The following is a 23,524-nucleotide window of genomic DNA, read 5'->3' as shown; positions in this document are numbered from 1 at the left end:
CAGTACAAATAAATAAATTACAGATATGTATATAAGAGCTGTGGAACTGGGAAGAGGAGGGAGAAAAAAAGAATAAGAGCAATGCAGAAGAGAGTGGGAGAAGAGGAAAAGGGAGGCTTAGATGTGCCTTCAATAAAGCTTTGAAGGCTGGGATAGTAATTATCTCGGCCGAAGGAGCCAGAATCGACTCAAAACAAAATGTTCAGATGCAAGCACTCACAGATCCTGCACAGACTGAGGCCCAACAGAGCCTGCCGGAAGCAGGGCATCCAGTGCTTCGTGCATAGAGCAGCGGTAACGTCCCCTTTCATCCCTGTGCTATTTGTTAAACACTTAGTATGTGACAGGAACTGTAATAAACACAGGGGTAGAGTCAAGATAATTAGGTCAGACACAGTCCTTGTCCTAAATGGGGTTTATTGAATCCCCATTTTACAGATGAGGGAACTGACATCCAGAAAACTTGGGTCACTTGTCCAAGGCCGCAGAGCTGGCACGTGGCAGTTCCGGGATTGAGAACGAGGCCCTCAGGTGCACATATGCGCATGACCATGTGTGTGTGTGGTGTGTGTGTTTGAGTGAATATCCACATGTATGCACATAAATATTTGCACCAAAACGTGCATCTTCAAGAGCATTTAGGTCAAGAGTGCTGGATATTATGAGGAGCAGTGTGACTTGTGGAAAGACCATGGACTTTAGAGTCAGAGGACCTGAGTCTTAATTTCAGCTTTGCAACCTTGGGCAAATCACTTAACTTCTCTGCGCCTCAGTTACCTCACCTATAAAGTGGAGATTCAATGCCTGTTTTTCCTACTTAGACTGCGAGCCCTCCATGGATCAAGGACTGCGTGTGACCTGATTATCTGGTAACTTCCCCAGCGCTTAGAACAGAGCTTGACAAATAGTAAGCATTAAACATAGACCACAGTTATTACTATTTCTGCCTACTGTTCTTGGCAAACATTGAGGAACATCTGGATGCAACTCACCGTCACCAGTTCAGAGACAAGAAGAAGTAATTGTCCGTAGGGAATGACATGATCATGGCAATAATGAGATGGAGCTGCTAGTAGTAGATAACAGTCCCACGCAGGCTTCAGAAGATTCTTCCACAAGCTCAGAGCCCGGACGACCGGGAAGTTTCATCCCTGGAATAGCAGGGGTGAACACAATTCATCTTTAAAGACACAAAAGGTTCAATGTAAAAGGAATGAATAGAATACGTGACCACAGGGAAGAAAGAGCTGCTCTGAAAAATGGTCATTTTGTCCAAACTTGACAGCAATCTGCATTCTCCCTAAGACTCAGAGATAGGGTAAAGGGAATTGGGACATATTCATAATGATCAGGAATGAAATAAATCTGAAATCTATTAGTAGGTGGTACACCAGCTGATGTAAAGGTAAAGAACTGAGCAGAGAACTCACTGATTCTTAGAGTTAGTGATTATGGAATCTCCTGGACTACTACTAATATTATTATTATTACTATTATTATTAAGAGGCAACATGGCTTAGTGGAAAGAGTATGGGCCTGGAAGTCGTAGACTTGGGTTCAAATTCTGGATCTGCCACTTGCCTGCTGTCAGACTTGGGCTAATGACAACTTCTCTGTGCTGCGGTTACCTCTTATGTAAAATGGGATTCAATACACGTTCTTCCCCGCCACTTAGACTATGAGCCCAAGGGGTACAGGGGCTGTGTCCACCTGATTAACTTGTACCTACCCCAGGGCTTGACACACAGTAAGTGCTTATTAACAAAAATAATCTATGTAATGTGCTTATGTACCAAGCACTTTACTACATGCTGAGGAAGGCACAATATAAAGCGATCAGACATCACCACTGTCCCACATGTGGCTCACAGTCTAAGGGGGAGGGAGAATAGATATTTTTATCCATTTCACAGAAGAGAAAACTGATCAATCAATGGTATTTATTGAGCACTTACTCTGGGCAGAACTCTGTACTAAATGCTTGGAAGAGTACAATGCATGAGAGTTGATAGGCACATTTCCTGCCCATGAGGAGCTTAGAGTCGAAAGGAAGAAACAGCATTAAAATAAATTACCAAGATATACACAGGTCCTGTGGGGTGAGTAACAAGTGCTTAAGCAGTACAGATCCAAATGCACAGGTGACCCCAAAGGGAGAGCCAGTAGGGGAAATGAGGGATTAGTCAGGGGCGGCCTCCTACAGGGATGTTGTTTTAGGAGGACTTCAAAGGTAGGAAGAGAGGTGGTCTGTCATATTCAGGGGGAAAGAGCTCCAGGATAGAGGAAGGACATGGGCGAGAGGTCAGCGTAAAACAGATGGGATTAAGGTACAGTGAATAAATAGGTTTTACAGGACTAAAATGTGCAGACTGAGTTGTAGTGGGAAATCAGCAAGGTAAGGTAGGAAGGGCAAACTGATTGAGTGCCTTAAAGTTGGTGGTCAGGATTCCTGTTTGATGCAGAGGTGGATGCAGAAACTGCTGGGAGGTAGTTTTTAGTTCAGTGAATAAATAGGTGTTACAGGATTAAAATGTGCAGGCGGAGTTGTAGTGGGAAATCAGCAAGGTAAGGTAGGAGGAGGCAAACGGATTGAGTGCCTTGAAGTGGGTGATAAGGATCCTGTTTGATGCAGAGGTGGATGCAGAAACTGCTGGGAGGTAGTTTTTAATCTTCTTGATGTGTACCCCATTTACCTGAAAAGTACTGTGTTGTTAGCCCTGTTGGCTTTAGGAAAATTCACTACTTTCACAGATGAAGTTTTGCGCTTCCTCTGTAACCTCCTCAACTCCTAGTTCAACATTCTGCCCACAACACTTGACTGTTATCCCTCAAAAGCAGTGTGGACTACTACAGGAATAGTGGGTTATAATAATAATTTTGGTATCTGTTAAGCCCTTAGTAAGTGCCAGGCACTGTAATAAGTGTTGGAGTGGATACAAACAAGTCAGGTTAAACACAGTCCCCAATCCTCATGGGGCTCACTGTCTTATTCTTCATTTTACAGATGAGCTAGCTAAGACACTGAGAAGTTAAGTGACTTGCCCAACGCTACGCAGCAGACAAGTGGCAGAGGCAGGATTAGAACCCATGACCTTCTGACTCCCAAGCCCCTGCTCTATCCACTGTGCCATGCTGCTTCCCCTAGGGTATGCTGAGCTTAACCTTTCTTCCAACCTGGGACCCGCCTTTAAGACTTCCACTCATCACCTCACCCTGAGGCCCAGATTTGCCAGCTAAAAAATGGAGTTATTATTTCCTGCCCATTAATACCATATTAGGAATGAGACAGAGGGCCAGAGTGATAAATACCAGGAATTAATAACAGCTGCGATAAAAATGAAAGATGCTCCAAAATTTCATTTTGATCTGCAAAATCTAATTCAACCTTTCTTATGATAAATTATGTTCTTTTGCATTTAGTCATTCTTCTTCAGCAACTTAGAAAACAAAGGAAACAATTGATTAATCTGATTAAAAGAGCCAAAAAAAAAAAATTTAAGTACTACATCACTAGGCTTGAGGAGCTTTTACTGAGAAACCCAGCTGCATTTAATAAAACAACCCTCAAACTCAGAGAATAGATATGAGGTATGCCTATCAATCAATGTTATTTATTGAGTGCTTACTGAGTTCAGAGTACTGTACTAAGCCCCTAGGAGAGTATAATAAAAAGAGTCGGTAGCCCACAAGGAGCTGACAGTCCAGAGAGGGATCTATCATATTTATTTAACACTTGCTGTATACAGATCACTGTGCCATGCATTTGGGAGAATAGGATAACAATAATAATAATAATAATAATAATGTTTGTATTTGTTAAGTGCTTACTATGTGCAGAACACTGTTCTAAGCGCTGGGGTAGATACAGGGGAAATCAGGTTGTCCCATGTAGACTCACAGTTAATCCCCATTTTACAGATGAGGTAACTGAGGCACAGAGAAGTTAAGTGACTTGTCCACAGTCACACAGCTGACAAGTGGCAGAGCCGGGAGTTGAACTCATGACCTCTGACTCCGAAGCCCAGGCTCTTTCCACTGAGCCACGCTGCTTTCCCTGGGAATCGCATGGGAATGTGTCTTAGAGATGTGCCAATAGAGTTGGCAGACATATTCCCTGCCAACAAGGAGCTCACAGTCTACAGGGGAGAGCAACATTGCAATAAATTATGGATATGGACATAAAAACTGTGAGGCTGAGGGTGAACAAGAGATGGAAATCCAGGTGCAAAGCAGAAGAGAGAAGGGGGAGGGGAAATGAGGGCTTTGTCAGAAAAGGCTACTTGGTGGAGATGGGATTTTAATAAGGCTTTGAAGGAAGGGCAGGGGGGATGATGGTCTGTTGTACATGAAGAGGAAGGGTGTGAGGCGGGATTTGGGCAACGGGTCGACACCGAGATACATCGAGGTATGGTGAGTAGGTTGGTGTTAGAGGAATGAAGTGAGCATTCTGGGTTGTAATAGGAAATCAGAGTGGTAAGATAAGAGGGATTGAGGTGATAAGTGCTTTAAAGTCAATGGTGAGAGTTTCTGTTTGATGCAGAGGTGGATGGGCAACCCCTGGAGGCTCGTGAGGAGTTGGGAAACATGAACAGAATTTTTTTTTAGAAAAACAAGAGGGGCAGCAGAGTGAAATGTGGATTGAAGTGGGAAGAGACAGGAGGCAGGGAGCTTAGCGAGAAGGCTGATGCCGAAGTCAAGATGGGAGAGGATAAGCCCTTGGATCAGCGTGATAGTGGTTTGAATGGAAAGGAAAAGGCAGATTTTAGAAAAGGTAGGTAGAACTGACAGGATTTGGTGACAGATTGAGTATGTGGGTTGAAGGAGAGAGATGAGTCAAGGATAAAGATACGGATTTATGAGACAGGGAGGATGGTGGTGCCGTATACAGTGATGGGAAATTCAGGGGGAGCCCAGAGTTTGAGTCGGACAGTGGCGCATTCTGCTTTGAGACACAGACAATAAAATAAATTAGATACAGAAAATAGTAGAGTTTGGAGAGATGTACATGAGTGAGGTATGAATGGAAGTGGGGTGAATATCAACTGTTTTAGGGGTACAGATCCAACCTAGGCAATGTAGTAGGGAGGGTGAGTAGGAGAAATGAGGGATTAGTCAGTCTTCTTGGTTGAATGATCATAGTAGGACTCTGAAAATGGAGAGAGTAGTGGTCTGTTCGACAGGGAGGGGTGAAGTTCAACGCCAGAGGAAGGATATGGGCAAGAGGTAGATAACAGCCAGAACCACAGTAAGTAGGTTGCATTAGAGGAGTGAAGAGTGTGGGCTGGGTTGCTGCGGGAGACAGAAAGGTAAGGTATGGGGTATAGCTGTTTTGCCTGAAAGGCCATGAACGTAGTACAGGTTTCTGCTTAGCAAGAATGTACGCTCTTTGTGGGTAGGGAATATGTCCACCAAATCTGTTGTATTACACTCTCCCAAACACTTAATACAGTGCTCTGCACGTAGTTAGCTCTTAATAAATATCATTGATTGATATGGGGGGTATAAAGAGTAAGCTTCCTGGAGCGACAGCAACCGTGTTGTAGCCCTATAAAAATAGACATATAGATATGCACCTCTACACGCAGCCCTGCCATTCTGGGAAATTGGGATTGAATAATGTTTTTGTTTTGTTTTGTTTTGTTTTTTAATGGCACTCTAAGTGCTTACTCTGTGCAAAGTACCGTACTAAACGCTAGGACAGATACAAGAAAATGGGTTGAATAGGGTCCCTTCCCCTCACAGGGCTCGCGGTCAAAGTAGAGGGAGTAGAATTTAATCTCCATTTTAGAAAATGAGGCAAAGAGAAGTGACTTGCCCAAGGTCACACACAGCAGACAAGTGGCAAGGCCAAGAGAAGAACCCAGGCCCTCCATCTCCCATCCGGTGTTCTTTCCACTAGGTCATGCTACTTTCTTCAGAGGAAAAGGGTCGTTTGTTGAAATTTGTTGACATTTCTCCTCCACTTACACCTGGGGGAGTAAAATAGAGACAATCTCCTCTGAAAAGCCCTCCGCTCGCCTAGGCATTACTATAATTTATTAGTTTTCTTTGGATAGGGATCCTGCTCTTTTGATTACACAAAACAAATACAATATTTAACCTGAAAACTGAGTAGCTATGCGGTGTTTGCACAGAGAATAGACTTTTTTCCGAGATAGATTTTCCATGCAACTGAACAGCTGTCACTCTCGGTTGGTCAAGCACATACAGTTCAGCACTTATGAGAAGACAGACATCCGATTATCCAAGGTAGAATGAATGAAAACCTCATTCCCCTTCCCTCTTGTCTACATCAGGATGGCACTACCTGCCAGGAGGAGAAACTCGCCCCCTTCTCTTACCAACTGAACCCTCCAGAGAAGTGGGATTTACCACACATTGTTGTCAGCCAGTGAAGTGAAAATTTCCTATCCAAAATGAATTAATGACGGATGTTAATCGAGCCAGGAAACACTAACCTGAATTGATCACACAGTTCAAAGGGCAAGCTGAGCGTTCCATCCTCAGCTAGATAGACTATTGAACAAACACATCAACTCAGGATCTGGATTTTTGGTTCAATCTATCATCAGGCATTGAGGCTAAATATTTGTCAGTGGAAATTGTGGTGTTGGGGTTAAATCTGTAGGACTGACAAAAGCCTCTCCCATTAAAAAATTGAATATTTACAGTATCTTTTGATAGGTGGCATCGTATTATGTGTATTGCTATCCTCATAACCCAATATTTAAAAACTGGATAGATCTCTAGTGATGAAACAACTCAGAAAGAACATCTAGGCTCAAGGTGACAAAGATCCGATCAAAAAAAAAAAAAAATGAGTTCTAAGTAAATGCAAACTTTAGTTGAAATTGAGGGTAGTCATAGTGTGGGCTGATTCTTTGGGTTAGTTATGACCACTGTCATTTCCATTTTAAACCTTATTAAAGTCATATCTCCTCCAAGTGGCCTTCCTGACTAAGCCCTCATTTCTCCTACTCCCTCTCCATTTTACATCATCCTTACCAAATACAGGTGTGTAAATATATACATATATATATATATATATATCAGCATCTTTCTGAATTCATAAAAGGCACTATGTCATTTCCTGACTCAGTTCATATCTTGGCTGGCTTGCACTGCATCATCTATCTCCATTCATTATCTTGGGTTTGTCACCGTTACTCAGCTGCAAGTAAGGATACAGAGACAGGGATATTTTGAGTAATATCTAAAAGAGTAAGCTGTGGTCTTGCCAGCCTCTCTTTGCCCCGCTTACCCAGAGTACCACGTGAAAAGAAAGGAATCATTTCCTGGAGTTGGTGGTCTTTGCTTTTAAACCTGTAGCAGACTGGTGTGTGATGGTCGATATTCAAATTAAGGAGAAAGAAACAGAAGATGAGCTCACTGAAGAGAGAGCAGCTTTGCACACCAAAAAAGGCAAGAGAAGGTACTGCATGCATCAACAGGAACAGAGTTGGTACTTAGCAGAATGATCTGTTAAAAATTGGTGGCAAAATGTCGCTCCTGGCAAAATTTTAAGGGAGAAGTTGTCATCACATTTGTACCTCCTCAGAGAAGGCCGTCTTTCACCAAAAGGTTTCTAGACAGTTGGAAGCAGGTTGTGAATGTGTCTGGATCAAATGCAAATCTAATTTCAAGGCCTCTCTCTATTTCCAGGCTAGAAAGAAGAGACAACATAGCTAAATTGCAATTGAGGACTTACATAAATGATTAAGCAGGACTTCTAACTCCCTCTGACTTTGTCCTGTGAGCAGGATACACACTGCACCTGCTGGTAAACACTGAGGTACTCTTCTTAACCCTTGAGAAACCATCCACATCTAGTTGCCCCTCTTGCCCCCCCCAAAAATAAAACCCACAAGTTTCTGGGAGCAAAGGCTCTCCATCTTGCTAAAGCCTGGGGAATATAGAGGGCTGTGTCTGCATTGTTCTGAAAAATCAACTTGCACAGCTGTTTACACTGGGACTTCTGAGCTGAGGCGTTTAGAGGAAGAAGTGGTAATACACAATAATAATAATAATAATATTACGTGTTAAGCACTTATGTGTCAAGCACTGTTTTAAGCATTGGGTAGATATAAGTAAATCAGGTGGGACACAGTCCCTGTCCCTCACGGGGCTCACATTCTTAATCCCAATTTTACAGATGAGGTAACTGAGGCACAGAGAAGTGAAGTGACTTGCCCAAGGTCACAGAGCAGACAAGTGACAGAGCCGACATTAGAACTCAGGTCCTTCTAACTCCCAGTTCCACGCTTTAACCTCTAAACCACACTGCTCTCCATGAAACTGATCACATGACATTCCCGTTTCGAATTTCAGGAGTTTTGATCATTTCCTCCCACCTAGAAATAACAGAGAACAACTTGAAATGTGAATGTCCAATTGTGTCCGCGTATCTCCTTCCTGGAATTGGCAGGTAAACTCAATTCCAATACCCTGGGTTGTGCTCCAACGCTAATAGCTCCCTGGTGGGATTTTCGAGTAGTCAGTATCACTTTCTAACCCATTCCAGCTGGTATACATATTTGCTTGCCTCGCTAGGTGATCCTGAGGTCCTGCTTCCTGTTCTGAACAATGGGGATCCTGGTTATTGTAATACTTAAGCAAGTGGTGGAAAATATCAAAAGCCACTCTGTGCTAGTTAGAAGGTGTGTTCTTTTAAAAAATCCAAATACGATAAATGGCTCATGTCTTTCACCCACGCTACTGAGAGATTTTGACAAGTTTCCAATTTTTATTTTAGTTGAGGATAGTTTCAGTTCAGATCACGAGAAGTTCCTAGAGAATAGGAGCTGGGAGTCAGAAGGACCTGGGTTCTAATCCTGACCCCGCCACTTGTCTGCTGTGTGACTTGAGCAGGTCACTTAACTTTTCTGTGCCATCTGTAAAATGAAGATAAGACTTTTGAGCCCCATGTGGGACAGGGTCTGTGTCCAAACTCATTAGCTTGTATCTACCCCAGGGCTTAGTATAGACCCTGGCATTTAGTAAGCACTTAGTGTCAAACAAAAAGATTCTTGGCAAAAAAAAACAAAAAAACTGGGTAGAAAATATTAGTGGTTGATGTGCTTCCCTGAGAGAAGTAGCCTTTAAGTTTAAAGTATATGGTCTACTCAGGGTAATTTGTGAATTTGTCTATTTTAGTGATGATAATCAGATCTTGATAATAATAATAATGTTGATATTTGTTAAGCGCTTACTATGTGCAGAGCACTGTTCTAAGCACTGGGGTAGACACCGGGGAATCAGGTTGTCCCACGTGGGGCTCACAGTCTTAATCCCCATTTACAGATGAGGTAACTGAGGCACAGAGAAGAAGTTAAGTTAAGAGAAGTTAACTGTATATATTTCCATTACCCTATTTATTTTGTTAATGAATTGTACATTGCCTTGATTCTATTTAGTTGCCATTGTTTTTACGAGATGTTCTTCCCCTTGTCTCTATTTATTGCCATCGTTCTTGTCTGTCCGTCTCCCCCGATTAGACTGTAAGCCCGTCAAACGGCAGGGACTGTCTCTATCTGTTGCCGACTTGTTCATTCCAAGCGCTTAGTACAGTGCTCTGCACATAGTAAGCGCTCAATAAATACTATTGAATGAATGAAAGTGACTTGCCCACAGTCACACAGCTGACAAGTGGCAGAGCTGGGATTTGAACTCATGACCTCTGACTCCAAAGCCCATGCTCTTTCCACTGAGCCACGCTGCTTCTCTAATAATAATAAGAAATATGATAATAAGAAATATGCTATGTGCCCTCCAATAAATATGTACAAAATCGTCCAGATTTTTCCCTCTTGAATTTTCTGGGCTGGAAAAAAGGTATCAATTCAAATAAAACTATGACATATATGTCCACTATCAAACTTGTATACATCCTCAAACTCCCTTTGTGGTGACTAACTAGAACAAACATCTTTGGATGAATCTTTCAGCAAACAAAAGTACAGAAATCATCAGTGCTAGTTCATCATGCGCAACCTAAACTCTGTTCTGCAGACAGGACAAGAAAAACAATTGCATCAGCAGTATCCAGTCCCTTCACATTTATAAGAGAACAATTTCACTGGTGGCTAACAAGAGCAAACATTTACCAGAACTCGCCTCTAGTTACCCACATAGCAGTGGTTCCTGGAACAGAGCCTGCTTTCTTTGTGCAAGCCTGGTGGAGATGTGAAAATGGATTATTTGTTCCGAACTGTCTCATCCATCTGTGGGCTTCAAAGACCTAATTAGCCTAGAGGCACAGAGGTAAAGTTGAAGGGAAATCAGAGTTGTACTGAGATAAACTGGATCATTCCTTTAATATTCCCGGTTCAACAAAAAACACACTGGATCCTGAGGTCTTTAAGAGCATGTGAAACACAAAACCAAGAAGCAGTACAATTTAGGCAACAGCCTGATTTTAAAGATTTCCGCTTTCAGGGGATGGTAGACAGAAGTCTTTAGGGGGTTGACGTGTCCTGAATGATTTTGTAAAAAGATGATCTGGGCAGCGGAATGAAGTATGGACTAGAGTTGGGAGAGACAGGAGGTTGGGAGGTCAGCAAGGAGGCTGATGCAGTGATCTAGTTGGGATAGGATGAGTGATATTTTTGTTCTGCATAGAAAGTATCAAAATAGGACATCTTTTCCCCTGCTCCTTGCACTTGGCTTTCCACCCTTTATTCACCCCTCCCTCAGTCCACAGCACTCACATATGTATCTACAATTCATTTATTCATATAATGTCTGTCTTCCCCACTAGATTGTAAGCTCATTATGGGTAGGGAAGGTGTCTGCAAACTCTCTTGTATCGTACTCTTCCATGTGCTTAGAACAGTGTTCTGTATACTTAAAATACTCAGTAAATACCACTGATTGATTTATTGATTGTCTCCCTTGCCCCTTCTCAAAGATGAGTTATTTCCCCCAAGTTTCTGGAGGAGAAATTCCAATCATACAGACATTCCACTATATGGAAAGGCAAAATAAATACAACTTCCTCAGAAATGGCAGGGCTCATTTGGTGAAATGAAGTTCAAATGATCAAGAACTTTATGGAATTTTATGAATTCATATTATAGCAGCGAAAGGAACTTCCCTTTGGTCATTTCTCAAGGACCAAGTAAAATAAAGGAATTCATCCACAAAAAGATCTGTAGTTGTTCAAAAATTAATGATCTTAAAGCCTAGAAGCTGCACTTCTGCAATCACAGGAGTCAAAAGACCTAGGTTCTATTCCTGGCTCCTCCAAATGCAGGCTGTGTAACCGTGGGCAAGTTATTTGACTTTTCTATGCCTCAGTTTTCTCATTTGTAAAATGGGGGCTAACTCCCCACTCCTAAGGTATGTGGTTTTTCTGGATGCTTGAGAAAATTCAAGGAAGGGTAAGCATTCCTATGGAATTTATGCATCCCTTTTTCAAATGTAATAAGACATCCACTGGGAGAGCCGTTTGGGGGCCGTTATTTATCACCAAGAGTTTACAGAGTAAGACCCACTTTGCAGACACTTGGAGATCTCAAACTTGGGCAGGTCAGATGGACTCTGCCATAATCGCATTTTCAGCAGAAAATTACATTGGGATTTGTAACACCTTTAACTTTGGGCTTTGGGGGACTTCATAATTTAGCTGCTAAACCGGTCATTAACTCTTTGCCTGGCCCAGGAAGTTAATAGCACTTTAAAAAGAGAAGGCCAGATATTAAATAATCACGTCCTTTTGGGAAGGCTTGGCTAGGAGTGGTGGCCTGACCTCCCCTCTTTCAATTCTAACAGTTTATAGTAACGATGATTGGCATAAATTCTCTCATTTGGGAAAATGGGATTAAACCACTCAAGGACTTTGTTTTCATGACAAATGGAGTCTAGCTAAAAGGTGTCCTGTTCCTCCATTCCAAAGGTTGTGTCAAACCCTGCAGGAAAGTTCTGCCAGATGCAAAACCTGCAAAGCCTGCCATTCATTCAATCGTGATAATTGTGATAATTTTATCGTGATAATGTTGTCTTGTTTTTGTTTTGTTCTGTTTTCCTTTGCTGTCTCCCCCGCTTAGACTGTGAGCCCATCATTGGGCAGGGATTGTCTCTGCTGCTGAATTGTACATTCCAAGTGCTTAGTACAGTGCTCTGCACATAGTAAGTGCTCAATAAATACTATTGAATGAATGAATTCAATTATATTTATTAAGTGCTTACTGTGGAATTATTATCAACTGGAATCATTCAAAAAACTCCTAAAGGTTTATCAGTGGTATTAACTGAGTGTTTACTATATACAGAGAACTGCAATGTCAAGTCTATTCAGTGAATAAGAAATTCATTCAATAGTATTTGTTGAGCACTTACTATGTGCAGAGCACTGTACTAAGTGCTTCAGTAGTCACTCTACTTTCTTTTGATACTAAGCTGTGACCCTTCCTGTTGCCAAAGTTTATTATCCAAACCCTCTAATGTCTCACATTCACCTCACCTGGCCAGCTCAACATTCCCATGGACAAGCCCAGCGCATCCAGTCTGTCCCTTCAGACTACTGACAGGGAGAGCCCACCTTTCCTGGGAGAGCTTTCATCTTTTTATGGTATTTGTTGAGCACTTACTGAGTGTCAAACAGTGTTCTAAGCTCTGGGGTAGATAATAACTTGATTAGGTTGGACACAGTCCCTGTCCCCTATGGAGCTCATAGTTTAAATCAGAGAGAGAACAGGTGTCCCCATTTTCAGTTAAGGAAACTGAGGCACAGAAATGTTAAGTAACTTGCCCGAGGTCACACAGTAAGCAATTGGAAAAGCTGCCATTTGTCTGCTCGGTGACCTTAGGCAAGTCATTTAATTTCTCTGTCCCCCTTACCTTGTCTATAAAATGAGGATTAAAACTGTGAACACTGTGTGGGACAGGAACGGTATCCAATCTTATTAACTTGTCTCTAATCCAGTACTTGGTACAGAGCCTGGCACATAGTAAGTGCTTAATAAATACCCTAAATAAAAAATCTGCCTATCCTTCTTCCTTGGCCCTCAGGTCCTAACAACCCCTAGGTGGACGGCTCCCAAATCTACTTCATTGCTAATTTACAATCCTGCATCTCCTTTTACCACCAGAAAATTTCCCCTGAGTGCCCACCAGTACCTCAATCTCATCACTTCTGTAACATAGCTACTCATCTTCTCTCCTAACTTTCCTATCTCAGTAGATCGATAACACTATCATCCTAGTTCCAGAACTCCTCAATCTTGGTGTTGTCCTAGACTCCTCCTTATCCCTTCAACTCTCACATGTCAAATCTCCTTATACAATATCTAGCTCTAGCTCTTCTTCTCCACCCAGCCAGCTACCACTCTCATTGCAGCTCTGGCCGTATTGTGGTTTGACTATTGCATCAATTCCTTCCCTACTCTCCATGATCCCAGCGTATATTATGCACTGCTGCACGGATCATCTTCTTGACAGGTCGCTAGGCACATATCTCTACTCCTCAAAGCCCTAAAATGAGTTCCCATTTCCTTCCACAAGAAGCCCAAACTCTTCATTTTGGGCTAGAAGGCTCCCCACTAACTCACCCTCTCTTCCTTATCTGCTCTCTTCACCCTCTACTCCCCAGCTTACTCTTCATTCTTAATATCAATCATAGTAATAATATTGGTATGATGCTGTTCCTATATGTCTGGTATTACACTAAGCCCTGAGGGAGAAACAAGATAATCGGGTCTGACACAGTCCCTGTCCCCCATGGGGCTCACATTCTTCCCAAACTAACCTTCATATTTCACCTCGCTGCCAACTCTTCCTCCTCCAATCCCTCACTCTAGCTGTTTCACCAGCCTGGAACTCTCTCACTCCCCAAAATCCATCAGACCATAACTCTTCCTCAATGCAAAGCCCTGCTCAAAGCCCACCACCCCTAACAAGCTTCCTCATTTAATCCCCTAATGTCCCTGGCCCTGGAGAAGTGAAGTGTGCAGGGCGGGGCTGTAGTAGGACAAGAGCAAGGTGAGGTAGGAGAGGGTGACCTGAATGATATAATGTTTTTAGTCACAGTGTATTGTCTGGTATGCCAACTACCAGATTGTAGAATACAAGGAAAGTTGTATTACTTTGAGACCAAAATAAGCCCAAAATATCAGACATGAGGATGGCAAATTATTTCTCAATAGCCAAATTACCTTTTCTTAAGCTTTATTCATATCATGGAAACCACTGCCTTGTTACTATTCAGCTGATTTTACTCCCACTCTAAATCTCTGGTAATTTACAGGATATGCCCATATCAGCTGTGTGACTGAAAAGTCACTTTGTTCTCTTTTACTGTATTTAATCATTCACTATACAGGCAAAGACATGTGATTTCCAGCTTTCTATTTTACCTGAATCTCAATTAAGGTTCTATCAAGTGTTGCTATATGGCCAACCTTCTGGGAAGAAAACCTAAACAAAATTCATAAGCAGAAATAAGTTTTCTTCCATGCTTTCTCACCCATATTTCTTTTTACAGTCCTGTATTCTAGAAGTTAAAATCACTCCTTGAAGAGTTGTGTGATCCTTGCCACCCATGGCTTTTAAATGATGCATCAGTTGAGGAAGAAGTGGGGAAAGAATAATAGGCTTTTAACTCTATTTATCTGAAAGAGAAAGGCAGTGTGGGCACTATTGCATAATGATGGAACATTACCAGAAAAACACTTTAATGGTACAGAACAAAATAAACACAGCCCAAAGAATAACTGTGGGGTTTTGGCTAGATGCAAAAATCCAAGTTACCTGTTCTGAGCATCACACGAGAAAATGGCAAAAAAAATCCACTTTTCATGGGGATTAATTTGTGTGATAGACTTGTAGTCAGAATTCATTTGGCAGGTGTATCCTTTTTTAAAAAAAAGTAGTTATTGCTGTAGGCACCAAAAACATATTTCCATTCAGCAGCTTGTTAAAAAAGAAGAGACTGAAGGGAAAAGATTGTAAGAGATGTGGTCTATTTTCAAATGGAGTGGCTGCTGCTCTTTAAATGAAACACTTCAAGTGCAAAATAACTCTGAAACTAAATGAGCAAGGGCCACCACTGTGTGCCTTGACATCTGTTTCAGTTTGAGGAACTTTTTGTTTCCCGGAGGAAAACAAACAAGCTTTATCTCCCCATTTCCTTGCCAAAGATAGAAGTTATAGCTTGTATCTAAATAGCCCAATTTTTCACAGAGAGCTCAAAACACTTTTCCAGACACTATCTCCTTCATCCTAATAAGGTTGACAACAGTCAGAGATGGGAAAGAGGGTATTAAAGTACCCATTTTACAGAAGGAGAAGTTGAGGCCCAGAGAGATTAAGCAGCTTATTTCCAGTTATCCAGGGTGTCAGGTCTGATGGAAGGACTCGGGCTTCCTAATTCCCTGTCTGGCTCACTATTCACTGAAACCAAGCAGCAACCACCTTAATATTTGGTTTTCCTTCCCCAGGATATGTGAGGATTGAGGGCCAGGCATATCTCAGCCAACATGACCCTAAGAATCCTTAGGGTACCCCTAACCCTGGCCACGTGCTTCCAGCCCTACATATACCCCTGAAGAGGGGAAGCCTGAGACCAGTGAGGAAAACCTAAGGTGACATTAGAAATGAAGGGAATATGGCTGAGTCCGAGCAGCACGATTGGAGTAAGGTGGCAAGCAGCCAACTGCAATCGTGGCCTGGGGTGCTTTCTACCCCTGGTACTTATGCCCTACTTTTTCCAGGCAGGTTTCCTGAACTTTCTCCTCTTTCATCTAACCATCTGTTGTCCTCCAGGACCAACTGCAATATTCTGAGAAAATACACTCAGAACTTTAATAGGTAAAACTAGCCCTATGCCCAAATGCTAAACCCTCTCCCAGATCTCCCCTAGCCCCCGTGTTAGCAGAGGATCGGTTTGCTAACCCCTTTCCCCCATATTTTTATTTTTATTTTATTTTTAATTTATCCCTCAGAAGCTGACTAGAAGGCAGGAGTGAATAGTGGATCCGGAACACCCCCCAAAGCTACCAGCAGGTCCTTCAGGATCAAAATCAATTGAGAAATGAGCCAGTTGAATATTTCACCTTTAAGAAATGAGTACCACCAAGGACCTTTTGCCTGTTATGTTCAAGTAATGATTTTAAATTGAAGTGATCATCATCAATGATATTTGAGTGGTTACTATATGCAGAGCACTGTATAAGCGCTTGGAGGACTTCTATACAACAGACTTGGTAGACGCATTCCCTGCCCACAGTGAGCTGACATTCTAGAGAGGGAGACAGACACTAATATAAATATAAATAATTTAATGATATGTAATAAATCTAGATCACATCAGGAGTCATCAAATGTCTTGCTGTGTCGTCTTGTCCAAACCTGTAAATAGATCATTTAACAGTTGAATATTCCATGGTCTGTCCTGGTTGAAGGTGATAATGCTATTATAATTGGAGGTGAAATTTTACTATAATAACATTTATTTTAATCAGAGGTGATATTACTATTTATTGAGCACTTACCGCGTGCAGAGCACTATGTTAAACACTTGGGGGAGAATAATACAACGGAGTGGGTAAACACGTTCCCTGTCCACAACAAACTTACAATCTAGGATTGTATGTTTGTTCTTTATATCCCAGAGAACTTTTCATTTTGCCCATCCTATATCCCTATTGGCACCATTAAAAGATTCCACCAAAAACTGCTGAAAAATAAAATAGGCACTTCTAGACATAGTATCTTCAGTTAAGTCGATGGTTTAGACTTGAGAGTTGTAGTTGGCCATCAAACTGGGGAGAGACCTGGTCTAGCCATCACACTAGTTCCAAAATTCATCCCTGAGCAGAGAGCCTTCCAGTCTTTCTGCCTCTACCGCATCATAAGGCATCACGGCAGCTCTCTCTCAGAGATCATGGCCCTCACCTGCCCAACTCCTCCCTCTTTATCACTTCCCTCCCCAACTCCTCTCCTTGCCCAATTTCCACTTCCACAGCATCGACCCATGTTTAGAATTTGCTAGTCAGCAAGACATCCTTAGAGAATATCATCAAGTTAATTTAACCACTGCAGCAACCATAGGCCGCTTAAATCCTTCTGCTTTTAAAGAGAGCCACTCGGCCAAACCCTGCATATGGAGATACTGGCAAAACACCTTGTCGTTTATTTGGGAAATTAATAATAATAATAATAATATGATATTGGTATTTGTTAAGCGCTTACTATGTGCCGAGCACTGTTCTAAGCACTGGGGGAGATACAGGGTAATCAGGTTGTCCCACGTGAGGCTCACAGTTAATCCCATTTTACAGATGAGGTAATGAGGCACAGAGAAGTTGTGACTTGTCCACAGTCACACAGCTGACAAGTGGCAGAGCTGGGATTCGAACTCATGACCTGACTCCCAAGCCCGTGCTCTTTCCACTGAGCCACGCTGCTTGTCAAGCAACTTCTAAATGCCAAGCACTGTGCTGGATGCTGAGGTCAATAGAATACAATCAGTTCAGACAAGAGTATTTGAGTGTTTACTGCATGCAGAGCACTGTATTAAGCACTTGGAGATAACAGTACAACAGTCGGTAGATTCATTCATTCAACCGTATTTATCGAATGCTTACTATGTGCAGGGCACTATACTAATCACTTGGATATGTTCTCTCTCCACAACAAGCTTACATTCTAGAGGACAACTTCCCTATCCCCCATGGGCTCACGGACTATAACATATGTTTTTATTCTTTTGGTTTTACCCGTGGCCATGGAGAAGTGATCAACATAAAAACTTTTCATATATAATGATGGCCGTCCTTAAGTCTTCTCTAGGCTATACAATTCCTTCACCTTTCCTCAAATGACCTACTTTCATTGCTTTCATCATTTTTCTTGACCTTTTGGAGAACTTTTCCACTTTCTCCATTTCCTAAATGGGACACAGTTCTTCAATAGGACAATAGCCATTTGCCCTAATCAGCTATTCGCTTCAGACCTTTGTTGAAAAGGGAAAATTGAGAAAGAAACATAAATTCAATGCCACAGTCATCTTTACCTATTTGAGCTAATTTTCTCTTTCATCTGATTTCTCCCTTGGTTTCTTGAACAATGCAAAAAAAGTGGAACTTACACTCAGGACTTCCTCTTCTTCTCTGGAACTGTCATCTACATTCCTCCAACCTCTGCTGACTACTCCATATTCTCTTTGCTGAGAAGCCTCCACCACACACCCATTCCTAACCTCAACTCCCAAGCTACAGGTCTGGCTCTTGGCTGTGGTGTTATCAGCTCCCTTCCTAAAAGGAAGCACCTCCTTCCTTCTCTGGTTGTCATCTCTCAGAGACCAGATATCTGGTCTATACCCAGCTAATGAAATCTTCACAAGACAGTGACCTCATCTGGAACACTATCAAGCTCTCTCTGGAGAGTGTGAAACAGACACTTCACGCTCAAGTCATCATCACCTGGCTGCCCCATCCTGTCATTCATTCAATCATATTTATTAAGCATTTAATGTGTGCAGAGCACTGTACTAAGCAACTGAAAGAGCGCAATACAACAATAGAGACATTCCCCACCCATGACAAGCTTACAGTCTAGAGGGGGTGGAAACAGACATCAATACAAATAAATTACAAATATGTACATAAGTCCTCTGCAAGACCCTGTGCCTGCCTCTCCCTAAAAACATGATGTCTCTGGATAGGGAATAAATACAACTGAATGAACAAACAAGCACCCAAATGAGCAGAAAGGATCCTGGAGATTGCTTTGACCCCATGACACTTCCCAATCAATCTACCCATCACATGTCTCAGACTTCCTGAAGTGTTCTTCCTTCTCCTTAACCTGTTCTCTTCTTATTCTTTTCTAGGTCAACTATACCACAGCCCAGATTTCTCCTGTGCCCAGGTTAGTTGCTCTTAACTAGCAGTGAGAGGAGGCTGATGGAGTTCACAGCTCTGAGTGGTCAGTGAGAAGATTAGCCCTGCCCTCAGAAAAGGGAAAACAGGTGGGCCCAGAACATTGGATTAGTGGCCAAAGAAGCTCTCTGGCAGAAACAAAAAAATGGGAGCAGCTGTTGTCTAATCTAGAGTATGTGCTTGTGCTTTTATCATAAATGGAAGAGGGTGTATAAATCTTTTTTTTTTCCCAAGGATCCAAGTCTCTCCATTCCATTGGCATGGGATCTCCCTCCAGAGAGCTGGAAATGACTACCACTGTTTCACAATGCTTGTCTTTGCCCTTTTCACTGCCTTTGGAATCTTCATGAAAAAAATGAAGTTTCCCAGTGGTATAAGAGATTCAAAATGTTGTAATAATAATAATAATTTTGGTATTTGTTAAGCACTTACTATGGGTTAAGCCCTGTTCTAAGCACTGGGGTAGATACAGGGTAATCATGTTGTCCCATGTGGGGCTCACACATTTAATCCCCATTTTACAGATGAGATAACTGAAGCACAGAGAAGTGAGTGGCTTGCCCAGGGTCACACAGCTGACAAGTGGCAGAGCCAGGATTGGAACCCATGTCCTCTGACGCCCAAGCCCAGGCTCTGATCTCTTAGATGGGACTGGATCTGAAACAGCCCTTTACTTTCTCTAGTAAGTCAGTCAAAGTCAGCATACAAACACCACCCTGTATCCAAGTTTATACCACACTTTTTAAACTCCTAAAGCACAGTTGGGTTGGAAACGATTTGACGGCATAAGACAAGAGAAGGCACAAGTATGACATCCGATTTTCTCTTTGGCTGATCTGACAGTGATTGGTGGTGGTGCTTTTCCTCACAATATGGCTTCAAGAAACAGATTAGTATTTTAGTAGAAGAATATGAGTCTTAGTCAGGTCAAGTAAAGCAGAGGAGTCTAGTGGAAAGAGCACAATACTGGGGGTCAGAAGACCTGGGTGCTGACCCCAGCTCTGCTACTTACCCGCTGTTTTGACCTGGGGCAAGTCTGTGCCTCAGTTTCCTCACTTGTAAAATGGTGATTGAAGCCTGTATTCCCTCCCCCATAGACTGTAAACATCATGTGGGACAGGGACTGTATCTGATCTTCATTATTTTGTCTCTATCTTAGTGTTTGGTCCATTCTAAATGCTTAACACATATTAATATTATTAGTACCCAGGGGTACCCATTTAAATGACAATATCAGGGTCAGGATTAAAGCCTGATTCTCTCTAAGCCTCCAATGAACTCACCGAGGGGTATTTAAATCCTCCCGAGATCACAAAGGAGTGTATGGATATTCACACAGGAAGGGAATGCTTATCCACCAGGCTCTACACTGTAAGCTCATGGGGGCAAGGAAGGCGTCTACCAACTCTGCTATACTGTACTCTCCCAAGTGTTTAGTACAGTGTTCATTTAATAGTATTTATTGAGTGCTTACTATGTGCAAAGCACTGTACTAAGTGCTTGGAATGTACATTTCGGCAACTGATAGAGACAATCCCTGCCCAATGGCGGGCTTAGCAGCGAGCACTCGATAAAATAAGATTGATTGAAGATATCTTGGATGAGGATTTAAATCACAAGATTGAGACCACTACCCAAATGGCATTCACTGAGGACTGACCTGTTATGCACTTCAGGAAGAGGTCATGGAGAAATTCTGGGAACCTGCAGGTGGTCCCCAGGGAGAACTGAGACTGATACTTAATAGAATGTTCAGGAAGAGAAAGATGGAAAGCTAAACCAAATTAAAATTACTGTACCCCCATAAACACACATATATCTGTAAGACCTATTATGTAGCTTTACAAGTCATGCTTCTTAGATAAAAAGATACAGCTCTGGGCGTTTGTGCTCAGACAGCACCTGCCAAAGCCTTCAGCAAGACTTCCCCCCCGCTCACCAACCAAAGGAGCCCTCCAGGGTCCAGTTTGAAAAACTTGCCCAGCTTGATTTCCCCGATCATTCTGGGAAATGTGGTTTTCAGGCTCCTACTTCCTTTTGAGTCCTTTTACCTCAGCAAACAATAGGAGACTGAACCTCTTTTCCATCTGACTCTGCCAATATGCAATCAGAAACCAAGCCATCTCATACCCTGTTCTAAGCAGTAGACATTGTTCCATTTTTCTCTTGTACATATTTATTCATATTCACTTTTTTCTTTGCAAACATCACTTGAGAAAATCTGCTGCTTTCTTTCTTAGGCACACTGCCATGACTGCTTCAGGGATTTTGCCTACTTAGCTCTGGAAGTAGCTTTACCAACTGAAAAGTTAAAAATACCCCTCCCCCAAAAAAAGATTTTAATTACCTCTGAATTGCATTTAATTACTCTGCCTGCTAATTTCCTTAGGGTGGTCCCCCCCATTTTTAAATACTAAGGTTGCTTTTTAAAAACAGGTTTACAAGTAGTTCGCGGCTTTGGAGTACTCATCATTCTCCAGCAACTGGGATATATAGATCACACCCACGCACGCGCACGTGTACGTGTGTGAATGTAGTACGTGATGAAGGTTTTAAAAAGTCTCTGCTGCTTTTCACTGAAAATATAGGCTATAGATGCAGCTACTTATTTCAGGTGCAGTACAGTACTCACTCCAATTAGTTCCAACATCAGAAGATTGACTCATTTTGTCATATCCTGTTGCTCTTATGTTCAAAAATACATATCAATGCTCAATAGGATCCTGCCTTCAAAGGGGCAACTAAAAAAGTCGAGAAATTGAAGTAGAATACAAAATCTTGAGTATACAATATCTGACTGAACAATTAATATATCACATATGTGTGTGTTTTGATAACAAAATATGGAATTTGCTGAATATTCAACTCCCAGGCAAGTAACATGAATCTAATAATTCTCTTAACAGGAATGAGAAGACTGAGTTTGGACAGTTCCAGTCTGGTTATCTTCTGAAACATTTTCCTGACCTTTTCCAAGAGACTCACCAGTAAAGAGATGCTATCAATCAAGACTCAATATGGAGAAGAATGCCATCTGTGTGGATGTTCACTGGGCCCACATGGGAAATGGCGTTCTTTGAAAAATATACAATGAGATTTCATCAAAGACTGATAGAAGAGGGCACATAGAAGTGATGGATAGGAATCAATCGATCAATCGACCGTATTTGCTGAATGCTTAATGTGTGCAGAAACTTGTAATAAGCTCTTGGGAGAGTACAGTGGAGAAGCAGCATGGCGTAGTGGATAAAGCATGGGCCTGGGAATCAGAAGGCCATGGGTTCTAATCCCGCCTCCGCCATTTGTCGGCTGAGTGACCTTGGGGCAAGTCACTTCGCTGCTCTGGGCCTCAGTTACATCATCTGTAAAATGGGGATTAAGACTGTGAGCCTTATGCGGGTCAGGTACCGTATCCAACCTGATTTGCTTGTAATAATAATGATAATGGTGGTATTTGTTAAGCGCCTACTATGTGCCAAGCACTGTTCTAAGCACTGGGGTAGATACAAGGTAATCAGGGTGTCCCACGTGGGACTCACAATCTTTATCCCTATTTTACAGATGAGGTAACTGAGGCACAGAGAGGTTAAATGGCTTGCCCAAAGTCACACAACTGGTAAGTGGCGGAGCCGGGAGTAGAATCCATGACGTCTGACTCCCAAGCCCAGGCTCTTTCCACTGAGCCAAGCTGCTTCTCTTGTACCCATCCCAGAGTTTAGTACAGTGCCTGTACATAGTAAGTGCTTAACAAATACCCTAATTATGATTATTATAACAGAGTTGTAGACATGTGCACTGTCCAAACTGTGGGGTTGAGGGGAGGGGTGATTACAGAGAAGCAGTGTGGCTCAGTGGAAAGAGCACGGGCTTGGGAGTCAGAGATCATGGGTTCTAATCCCGGCTCCGCCACTTGTCTGCTGTGTGACCTTGGGCAAGTCACTTAACTTCTCTGTGCCTCAGTTCCCTCATCTGTAAAATGGGGATGAAACCTGTGAGCCCTACGTGGGACAACCTGATTGCCTTGTATCTACCCCAGCGCTTAGAACAGTGCTCGGCACATAGTAAGTGCTTAACAAATACCAACATTAACATTAGAGAGTGCAAATCCAAGTAAAAGAGTGACACAGAAGGGAGTCAAAGGAGAAGAAATGAGAGTGTAGTCGGGGAAGGCCCCTTGGAGGAGATGTGCTTTTAATAAAGCTTTGAAAATGGGGAGAGTATTCGACTTTTGGATGTGAAAAGGGAGGGAGTTCCAGGGCAGAGGCAGGACATGGTTGAGAGGTGGAAGTAGACAAAATGATAACCAGCAGATCATACTTTTAGGAAACCTCAAAAAGTCTAGTCAATTAAGTAGAAAAGCTTTATGCATGTAATTTATAACTCATTAGTTGTTTAATAATTTGCTCCCATTCATGTTCACCCTTCAACTTCCTTTTCTACCAATCGAAAACATGTTTCCTTGCTTCCAAAGTCCCACATCTTCCTGAATAAGACACCTTTTCCATGACTAATATGCAGGTGAGGAAGTAGCTGACCCAGAGATACAGACTGTACAGTAGCCCGAGCTCAAAGCCAGCAACTGCACACGTTCTTCCACGTACCCCAATTCAGGCCTCGCCAGTAAAGCTCCCCATATTTGGGCAACT

Source organism: Ornithorhynchus anatinus, chromosome 12, assembly GCF_004115215.2.
Source record: "Ornithorhynchus anatinus isolate Pmale09 chromosome 12, mOrnAna1.pri.v4, whole genome shotgun sequence".
NCBI lineage: Eukaryota > Metazoa > Chordata > Mammalia > Monotremata > Ornithorhynchidae > Ornithorhynchus > Ornithorhynchus anatinus.
Note: the sequence above shows the minus strand (reverse complement) of the source record.